The sequence below is a fragment of the Ananas comosus genome, linkage group 16 (assembly GCF_001540865.1).
Source record: "Ananas comosus cultivar F153 linkage group 16, ASM154086v1, whole genome shotgun sequence".
In the NCBI taxonomy this organism is placed as follows: domain Eukaryota; kingdom Viridiplantae; phylum Streptophyta; class Magnoliopsida; order Poales; family Bromeliaceae; genus Ananas; species Ananas comosus.
The window spans coordinates 8,659,756-8,671,704 of NC_033636.1; the positions used below are offsets into that span (position 1 = coordinate 8,659,756).

The window sequence follows — 11,949 nt, forward strand, 5'->3', positions numbered from 1 at the left end:
AGGATGGTTTGTTGTTTTCCTTGCATGCACATATTCCTAGTATTGCCTTTAACTTAAGTGATCATTATCATTATCTTTGTGATAATTAATTCTCTCTACCTAATTTTTGTACTTGTTGTTATTAGATAGTGCCCTCTTTGTGGGGAGGAGTGAGGAATGTCAATGCCTTGTTGGAACCTTGTTAGTGAATTGTGTGTTGACTTTACAATTAGTACTATGTATATTACTTGATGCATGATTCCATTCTCTGTCTTTTTTCTTTTTTTTTTTTTTGGGGGAAGTATAATGCAAGATTCCTATTCTATATGATTCGATTTGTCGGAACAACCAAAATTTTGCGGGTAATAATTATAACTATAGGATCAAAAAAGGTGCAATTATAGTATCAAGATCTTGTTCTTTTGCCATGTATGTGCTGCCTCATTTAATGGCTTGTTTCATTTTGGCACCAACTTAAAGATCAAGAAAAAGGAATATTCTTTACAAGTTTCAAAAAAAATAAATAAAATGTTACAGCTCATTGGCATGAAATTTCGACTTAGGGTTATAGATTCTCGGTTTAACTCACGCTTATTGGCGCGAAATTTCGACTCAGGGTTATAGGTTCTCGGTTTAACTCACGCTTCATGCGTTAATGGGCTAAACCATAGGGTTTGAACATACGACCTTATAAAACTGAGATGATACTTAATATTTCTGTCACTTTGTTTCTTTATAGTGCAACAATAGTAAGAAGGTAACAAGAATTAGGTTTTTTTTTTGTTTTTTTTTTTTGTTTTGTTTTTTTGTTATTCCAAAACTTTTCATTGCCATGCTTTGCAAATTAGGTGCATTTGATAAGTATTATAGTTTTTAAATTAAAGAAAGTGGCAAAGGGCTTGGCGGTGGTACTCGAGATCTTAAGTTCGAATCTTAGTTGATTCACATTTCCAGCTAAGTTTTTTTCTAAATGAAATAAACGAAACGGATAGCATGCTACCTATCTCTCTCTCTCTCAAAAAAAAAAAAGAACAGTTAAATATGACAAGTTTTCGCGTTGGAACATTCACTTTTATTACACTAAACAACACAATAACTGATTATATGATTTTTTTTTTCTTTTTCTTTTTGTTATTTCAGCTGGTCCCAGCTCCTGGATTCCCTTCCACTTCCTAATGTAAGTTGTAACTTTGCTGGGTTTTTTTTTTTTTTTTTTTTAGTGAAAGTGGCTTCTTCTTCTCTCGCCTGTTTGGCCTAACTGAAACTTCTATATGTAAAAATTTTGAGTCAAAGTGTTCGTATAAGTAATTGTAAAATTTTTTTTTTTAAAATTCTATCAATAATTTTGGTTCATCGAGGTCCATATATACAAGAACTTACTTTAATTAGCTTATCATCATGATAAAAAGCTTTAGATTTATGATACCTTAAATGCTTGGTTGCTACCTAAAATTTTCAAATAAGGCCAAACAAGCTGGTTGGCCTAATTTTTAATTTTGTTGTCTAATGCAACTTCTTTAATGCTATAGAATTTCAAAAAATAATAATAATAAAAGCATTTCGCATCGAAAGACTCTGAAATGGTAGCACAATACTTCGGGGACGTCATTTGGTTTCACATAAAATTATGAAAAATAATTTCGATAGAAATAAATTTTTATTATAAAAAAGTTTTATGCTCTTTAACGTTTGGTTTGTAGGGAAAAAAAAAAAATTCCAACTACACTTATTTGGTTGAAAGAAAAGGATGAATGAAACCTATTATATATATATAATTTTCTTCTATTATATATTATATAGTATTTATATATAATAATTACCATCTTATGTATATTATTATTATAATTTATATTTATAAATTAAATCTATTTAAAATGCATTTTATGATATATAATGTAATGTAATAATATAATATAATATATATTCAACATTAGATAATAAATAAATATATATATATATATATATATATATATATATATTTATAAATAAAATAAAATATAATAATATATTAATGTAAAGAGGGAGAGGGAAAGAGACAGTGAGAGAGGTCCACCGTCCACACCTCTCTCACGTGGTCCACGAGGTCCTAGGTCACGTCATGGACCGCATGCGAGCAATTTCCATGAGCCACAATTCTCCCTCAAACAGTTTTTGCTTTCTGCGGCAAAACAAAGCAGAAAAAGAAATTTTCAATTTTCTTTCTTTTGCTGTAACGCCCCAATAGTCCCGTACCGGATGGTAAATTGATTCCGATTAGAATATGAGACCTACACGCTAGTAATAATAACTGAGCTTAGGTATTTTGGCTCGGTAGTTTGGCCGAATGAGTTTTTGTTGCTGGCGGGTCGAACAAAAATTAATTTTTGAGCCGAAAATAATTTTCAGCTTAGTTTTATATCTAACTAACCACACTCTTAACCAACAAAACATTCAAGATACCTTGTTCGATGAACGTCGCAGCCACTATTTTCTAAACTTCATATTTTATTTTTCTTGAAACTATAGGCATTATTTGGACAATACAATTCCAAACTGAGCCTTTATTATTATTATTATTATTATTATTATTATTATTATTATTTTGTTGAGAAAAAAAAAAATGGTAGCCCCAAACAATGCGTTAAACAGAGTTGTTGCGCGTGCAGATCAAATGGATTTGCCCCACTGCATCGACCCGCCCTGTAGCAGCTTTTGGTGGATTCCCTTGCACTGCATGTGAGTTTCTCATTCTTTACCTTGCCATAATAATTTTTAGAGTTAATTTTATACAGGTGAATGACAACTATATTCCTATAAAGTTTAATCTTTATATATTATTTTTGTAAAAGTTCTGATATTATCAAATATGTCACTCTGATTTGTTATCGTTAGAGAACCGTTAGAGAATTGTTTATATTTTTTATCATTACAAATTTGTCCCTCTAAAAACCATAACATTGTAATATAAGATAAGTAAAAATGTCAAAAAGTAATTAGGGTTAAGTATTTAACCTATGGTTAACTAAATTTTTCTAACGAATTCTAACAACAGGGATATATTTGAGAACATCAGGACTTTTCTACGGACAACATATGAAAGTTGAACTTTATAAAAATATTTTTGACATTCACTATGTTTGCAGAAATCTGTATGAAATTAACCCTAACTTTTACCCCCTTTTATTAACTATTTAAAATTTAAAATGACAAATAATTTTACATATATATTGCAGTATATATTGTTGTAAAAAATAGATAGCATGCTACCCGTTTCGTTTATTTCATTTAGAAATAAACTTAGCTGAAAATGTGAATCAACTATCATTCGAATTGGAGATTTCGGATACCAACCACCAAACCCTTAATTGTCTCTGTTTGTTGATTAGGGTTTGATGTCGAGGACACTTCCCTGGACGGCCGTGATGATGTCGAGGGGTTGGATGCATCAGCTGCTCATGTGGCAAATCTTTTGTCAGCTGAACCTCCTGAGGGTAACTTTACTACAAAATTAATTAATTTTGCGCCTCGTTTGGCATCATTGTTGCTGCTTATATTTTTATATATATTTTTTAAAACAAAATTTTTATATGCTTGAATTTATTGGCCGGCAAATTTTTTTATTCTTGTCATGATTTGTTAGCTTGAAATGCATTGGATGAAACAAAGAGTATAATTTTTTTTTTCAAAAAAAATTTAGAAAGAAAAGAGAAACATTACTTTCGATTTCTTGCTTTTTATTGATAAACAAATGCCTTGGATGCAAGAATGACAAGCGGTTCATTATTCATTTATATACACACATATTTATAAATAAAGTTTTATTTAATAAAATAAAAGAATGCACAACAAGACCATAATGTAAATGTTTGAGCTAACCATATATATTATAAACATTATTAGCTTGATTTTGGTTATTGGAAGTGATTATTTATATATTTAGAAGAATACATTGAATTGTTGCAGTAAAACTTGGCATTGGAGGGTTTAGCATGGGAGCAGCTACAGCCCTCTACTCTGCTGCTTGCTACACTCATGGAAAATTTGCAAATGGCAGTCACTACCCAATCAGTCTAAGTGCAGTGGTTGGTTTAAGTGGTTGGCTCCCCTGTTCAAGGTTTGTTTTATTTTGTTACCATGCTAAATATTTCAACTAGCTGCATGTTATTTGCAATATGTACTTTTGAAAATTTTCTCATAGTTGTTAATTACGAGAGTTTTGAATAAATGATTTTGTATGTTGATATGACTCGAAGTATTTGTAGTTTCTTTTAGTAAGAGCTCTGTTATGTAAGATTAAGTAGTCTTAAAAGTAACAATTTAACGGCTAATATAAAGCGCTCTTAAAAGTACCAAATTTAACCGCCGATAAAAAAGTTATTTGGAACGATGTAGATGAGTTTCTCTTAGAAATTGTTTTTTAAAAGTCTAAACTAAAGTTAATGACTTTTTGTTCTTAGTTGAAGAATCCTATACTATATATATTAAGATGGTTCAACTTTTCTTCCTCCCCTGCCCTCTCCTTTTCTTTTCTTTTTAAAAGTGCGAGTATTTACGATTGCGAGCGTGTATGTGTGCATATATGTCCACACACAAATGTGCATTTAAATTTATACATGCGTAAAATCACAAGTCGTAACATTATCATGTGTTTCCATGATCAGGAGCCTGAAAAGCAAGATTGAAAATTCACAAGGCGCTTTTCGACGAGCCGCGACTTTGCCGCTTCTGCTTTCCCATGGGAGAGGTATGTATATAAGAAATTGAGTACAAATAAGCTAAATTAATAACTGAGGAGCAGGTTTCAATTTGTTCCATTCAATTTACAACTATTGTTTGACCATCTATTTATCGAATAATCAATTAGGTTACAAGATCAATTGAAATAATGGTAATAAATCTTTGTAATAAAAGAAGATGGTTCATCTTCAAATATTGATCAATTGAAAATAAAAAAATAAAAAAACTAACATCTACGCAGTGGACTCAGTTGATTGTGCAGTAACCTTTTTTCTAACTACAAAGGATTGTAGAAATTATAAGTGCAAGAATAAATTATTTTATTGTTCAAATGTTTCTTTATATTGAGCAGGTGATGAGGTTGTTCGCTACAAAAACGGCGAAAGATCAACTGAAATTTTAAGATCTTCCGGATTTTCCAATCTTACTTTCAAAACTTACAGCGGGTATGTACCAGTTAACTTACAAATGTTCTCGTCATGAAAAGAAAAAGAACGCTACTTTATGAAACTGTTAACCATGCAGACTAGGGCACTACACAGTGCCAGAAGAGATGGAAGATGTCCGCAAGTGGCTTACCGCGAACTTGGGGCTCGACCGTTAGTACAATTAATAAGAGGATTCATGCTTGATATCTTATAATAACATGCATAAGTGAAGGAAATATATCAATTACTAGAGATATATATTAGTTTGCATGCAGGATGAGGTTGATTAGTTATGAATATGTATATGTTTTACTTGCCTGTTGTGGCATTAATTAGCTTGTGAGCCTTAGTATATTGTGTTTGATGCATCATTTTCTTGTACTTATTGCTATTTATAGAGATTGCAGTATTAATATGAAAATTTTCCATTCCTAATGTGTAATGAGGTGGTTGTTAATTACTTTGGTTTGTTATTTGATCACATCTTGTTATTAGAGTTGAATTTGCGCCGAAGGTTATCAAATTAACCGCAAGTTTACTGCAAATTTAGGTGACTGACAACAAAACGTTTTGCGTTGAAGGTTATCAAATTAACAACGACAAATAAAAAATACTCAAATTTTAATGTATCAGCAACGGTAACAAAACCATTCTTTAGAAGATACAGCAGAAGATATAAAAGCTAAAATTTATAAACATTCACTGTTCAGGAACTAAAAGTCATAGTTCAGTTTGAACAACGGAAATACACTTTTTACCCAATATTTCAGAAAATAAGGAAAGAAAAAGAAAAATAAATGCATTATTTTTCTTTCATAACTCAGACTCTATAGGCAAGATCAGTATTCATAGCTTCGTTACCTTGATGCAAATTCAGATAAATTTGTCTTTCTTCTCCAACAGTAATGTTGCTCTGAGATGACGGAATTGATGTATTGGAATTCGGTGAACTTCCTTTCACACCATTTTCGCTGCAGTCAAATAATACAATTATTCAAGTGCATTTGTCAAATTACACATATTTAGTAGTGATAGTTGAGTAGTTTTCTTAAGTATATACTGACCTTATAATTAGTAAAGATTGAGCTGATGCATGGGGAAGCAAAGGAATGTGTTGTTCAGAAAATGCCACTGCGCTCGCTACTCGGTGGTCTATGCTTGCTTCTAATTTTCTCACGTTTTGCATTGGTTCAGAGATTCCGACGCTTTCTTTACACAAATAAAGAGGATGCTTAAACAAGGATAACAATTTCTTTTTATTTTTAGACACAAAACACGAATAACGGATTTATCAACCGAGAAAGCACTTTTCATTCTAAGGTGTTATCCTTTATCATTGTGTCAATGAGGTGCGACAAAGCTTACATTTATTTGTACAATGAAGTTATCATATTCATCATCTCTTGGCTATTTTAATTACATGGTATTTTAGTTGCTTCAAAGGTAATGATTTTTTTTAATCTTTTCGTGATTGGAATTCTCGACAGTGAAAAAAAAAAAAAAAGTGTGCAAAATCATGTTGTAGAAAAGTTTCTTGAAACTGTAAAAAAAAAATTTATATATCTTACCCATAAACCATGTTTCTACCTTCAAATTCACCGAAACTATTATGAAACGAATCTTACTATTGTTGCTGCAACAATTTAATTTCTTATAGTTTGGCCAATAACATTATAAGTAACATGCACATAAGCATACAATTAAACCTGGAAGCCATAAATTTCTTATACGAAAAAATATACTTTAAGCATGACTTACCAATATTCCTGCCAAATAGGTTCTTACAATTCCTGCATCGGCACTGCGATGAGCATCCTTCTTGACTCTTTAGAAAATTAAGCACAAAAATAAAATGATTAAACCAAATAAGAATGCATTGATAAGGAGGAACATCCTACGTTAGACGTATCAAAATATGCGACGAGAGAGCAGCAAACCTTATAGCATTCGCAATATCTTTTAATGCACTGGGACTTTTCGCAATTACATCCGCTCTTTCGAGTACGATCCTGCGAAATTGAAATCTAATGATGTCATAAAAATTCCTCACTAAAATTGAGGGGAAATAAAGAAAAAAAATCCTACCGCATTGATCGCATGTCGATTGGAAATTTCTGCACGTGCGATAACATCAGACACTTCCGCCATATGTTCTTTGTTATTGTGGCAATTTTTGCATCCGCAATGTTCGTTGCAATATCTTTCTCTGCTCAAGCATCCACAGTAGCTGCACACGAGAAAAAGATGTATTAGAAAAATAAGCGACAACACCGGTCCTTACGCATAAGAGCAGCATGCAAAAGCAGAAGCACTCACAATTGCAAGCACTGAGACTTCTCACACTTGCAGTTTGGGCCTTCCACTGCAGCCTTCTTACAAGTCCTAAACAATTCAGACCTGTTAGTGATTAATAATGTAAAAAAAAATAAACACACATACACATACACACTTAAATAGTGTATACTTTTTAATGTGTGTAAAGGAGAGAGAGAGAGAGAGAGAGAGAGAGAGAGAGAGGTAACTTGCCTGATACTTGCAGGAATTTCTCTTACTGATACTGGCATACGTTCCGACAGGCTCAAATCTACAATTGCATCCCGTTCTACGGTGTTGTTCATTGATAAATCTCCAAAATTGTCGAATATATTTGATTCGAGTGAGCTGGGATTTTGCATCAAATCTTCGAAGCTGCAGATATCGGAACTGCGTGTCTCTGGCACGCCACAAGAAAATGTAGAGACGCGAGGGAAAATATCGCTTTGCAAATTCATCGCGAGCTCTGTGTTACTACCGAGCTTAGACTCGATATAATTCGATGAGTTTTCGTGATATATGTCGCCAACAGAATTATTGGCAATAGGCGTAGATGGAAAATGCATCCTTGCGCCACTCGGGAGCTGCGAAGTCTCCTAATTTTACGTAGCATGAAGAAGAGTAAATGCAATGATCAACACTTTGAAAAATATTTTGCGAATTAAATTCAATTGAACCATTTTAACCTTTTGAGGATATATAGTTCATACTGAATGAAAATCTCTAAAAGAGATCACATTTAACATGAACCAGAACTTCAAAATTTTTCACTTTGAATTTTTATTAGACTTGGTATGAATGAATACAATATGAAATAAACAGATTTTGATATGGCATGAACCAAACATTCATATAACTTTGGTATGAATTAGTATAACTAGAAATTTTTACAAGAAACTAATTAATGTTCATTTGATCAGATTTTCAGTACTGTAAAGATTTTATAAACATCCAATGCTAACAATTTTTCGACATTTAATCCATCCACTGCTGAATATAAGTTTTCACACGCAAAAATCCCACCTAAAATCAAAAAAAAAAAAAAAAATCTAAATATCAAAAATCATAATTGTATTCAGCAATTGCTCTACAGAACATTCAAAAGACCTACACTTTAAAAGTTATAAATTAATTCATCAAGTGCACTTTATGATATTCAAAAAGCCAATATATCAAAAGTTAAGACATCTAGATAATCATTTTTTATCTTTTTTTTAGAACTATTATTGCATTCCCAAGTAATAGATTTTTAAAAAAATTTTCTGAAGCCCATTTTCTCCCGGTGGCTTTGAATTAAATCTTGTAATTCAAATTACATCCTAACTATAATCTTTTTTGTTCAAATAAAATTAATAGATTTAAAATCTATATAGTTTTTTACTTTTTATAATTTTATCTTTGTGAATATTATATATTATATCCGTACAAATAAGGTGTGACTATAAATTATATTATATATTATAATATTTAATGTATGAATTATATATTATATCCTTTAGAAGTAAGGTGTAAAAAATTATAATTTTTTTACATATTAATGGTGTATCCATTGCTCTCCCAGCTAGCTTGGATAGCTGGGAACTCTATTTTTGATGGCTTATGTGGGCCGGGCCGGGCCGGTTTTCTAAAACAATATATAAAACTTAAATATATGAACAATAAATTATTTCTATTTAAATTGATATTTGGATAAAAAAATTTAAAAATTTAAAAAATAATAATAATATAACAATTTTTAAATTTTCTAAAAAAAAAGATTGGATTTTTGGTCGGGGGCGGGAGGCGGCTGTATTGTAATCCCTTTGCTTTGGTTCCAGTTTTTCCTTTTTAAGCAAATCTTAAATTGAATCAAATATCTCGATTTGAAAAAATTTATTGAACCCATTTATAGTCAAGACCAATCCAAACTAAGCCCAAACTAATTTGATTTGATTCCGTTTTATAATTAATTTCTGATTTTCTTATTTTTTGTAAATTAACTTATAATTTAAGATTCAAAATTAAAACCAACGCACAAGAAATTTAATTATAAAGATAGAATTTTGATAAATGTAGTGGTATATGATCAAGATTTGATCATAGTCATAAAATTTTAATAAATAGTTTTGATGCAAATAAAAAAAAACCATTAAAAAAAGAAGCAGGGACAGAAAAAATTCACAGAAAAAGATAGAAAAAAAAAAAAAAAAATCAGAACCTGGACATAGGATTGGAACAGTGCATTTTCTTGGCCATTCATATTTTGCGTATCTGGATTATCATGGAGCTCCATAATTTGCTCTTCGTGTTATTTTTTATCAGCTTATCTTTGTTTTTATTTTATGTCGGTGTATTTAACGAATACAAAAAGTATGAACTTTTGCAATAATAAAAACAAAAACTTCGATATATAATTTATAGCTGTTGATTTTTTTTTTTTTTTCCTACTAGTAGTAGTATAGCAGTATTGGAGGGAATATCTGTTTAATTTCTGAAAAGTATGCATGAGGAAATTTCTAACTATTAATATGCAACATAATCTTATGCAATTGGGTGATCATTATCTCTTCAAGTTTAAGAACATGCAACGTGAAAAATAAAAGGACGTGAAGGGTTTATGTGATCGTATTGTATCTTGTATATGTACTTAAAAGTAGAGAAAATTTAGGAAGCCGTATATACGGTTTACGTACGTATACCATATACATACAAATTGTATCTTGTATATGTACTTAAAAGTAGAGAAAATTTAGGAAGCCGTATATACAGTTTACGTACGTATACCATATACATACAACTTGGATTGTTAGAGATAAAATAAAATCCAGCGTGCAAAAAAGATACACAGTAACACCCTCAATTTTATTTTTTTGGGATAATATCTTATAATTTTGTTAGGATCATTTGCCCTTTTTACGGAATAAACAGTTAGAATTGATCAACGCTTTGAATAAGTTTAATAATTTTAATTAACGGTTATTCTGTTTTTCCAATTATGTCTCCTAATCGCACTAGCATTAAAATTTATTAAATAATAAATTTTAATTAAAAACTCAAAAGTACAAGATAAGATAAGATCTCTAAATTTATCTCTTGTATTTAGATCATACAATCCTAATCTCAATAGGATAAAGTAATGAGTAAAAAAAATAAATATTAGAAACACACCCTTCAGTAGAAACCAAACAAACCAAACAAACGAAAAATATTTTTTCAATAAAAAAAAATTATTTTTTCTCAATTATTTTCAGAAAACCCAAACACCCCAAAGCCTCGAGAAATTGGGAGCACAAACCACCCCACACCCTACCCCTTTTCTTGCGGATTTATAAAATTAAAAAAATATATATTACAAAGAAGGCCAATTTGCATAAAAAATTCACTAGTTTTGCATTTTGCAAAAGTGGGCCACTTTTTTCATTTTTGCAGATTCCGACCGAATTTTCAACCGCCTGACCAAAATGCCCCTTGTATACAAATGCCTTCCGTATATTCCTTGAGATACGTATATCTTGCTGTACGATCCTAGCGGATATTAAATGCGGCGCCATGCGCTTTAACCTAGCTCTTTTTCGGAACTCAAATCACATTCGTCCTGTTATTCGCCAGCCCCGCTGTTTGGTATTCGGCTTTAAGAATTGGAGCAACGCGAGAAAAAATGGTGCAACAGCCCTGCTAACAGTGCATCCATCGACTCACTCCAGTGCAATCTCCACCAAAGCAGTACTTCGCCTCACTAATCACCTTCTCGGTTAAATCGTTCAAAAACATGTCTGCCGCAATTGCAGTACCTATGGTCTGATAAAAGAAAGTCGTGGAGTATATGCACCTCTGGCCTTCCGCCTCCTCCAGTATATGCTGGTAGGCGTCAATAACATCAGAGCTAACAAATGCCGTGTGACTTGTTAGGTCGACAAAGTCACTCCGCCCGATGTCAATATTCTTCGAAGGCACTCTTATCGCATTGGTGGTGCTTGTAAGGAAATTTTCAATGCGCTATTGATGCTCCTTTAGTAACTCTCCCTTGCCATAATACTTTAAATCCTAAGGCGCTGACGATTTTGTGATCTTCAGTTTTAGATTTTTGCCCTTTTGTATTTTTGATGTTTCTTCCGGGGGGGGGGGGGGGGGAATTTTGATGATTAATGAGGGTTGTTCACAAATTAATGAAAGAGTAAGATATTTAGGAAATTATACCATTGCTGCCTTATTTACACTATTAGAATTAATATCGCATTACTTATATGTAACGTTGCAAGATTGACAAACCTCTATAATGCTGAGTTTCGGCATGGCAAACTTCGCTGCTTGTGCACCTCCCTATACTTGTTAGGGTCGGCGGCTACACAAACAGCGAAGAGACGCCTGGCGCGTGACTCGATGGCGAGAAAGGCGGCTACATAAGCAAGGAAGTCTGTCATGCCGGAACCTAACATTATAGAGGTTTATCAATTTTACAACGATACATTTAAGTAATGCAATATTGATTCTAATAGTGTAGATAAGTGCAGCAATGGTGTAATTCCCTGAATGT

The 11,949-nt window shown here is 31.9% G+C and overlaps 1 pseudogene; it reads left to right on the forward strand.

Annotated features, from left to right (window-relative positions):
* LOC109721971 overlaps positions 1 to 5,565 on the forward strand; it is a 6,816-nt pseudogene extending 1,251 nt beyond the window's left edge.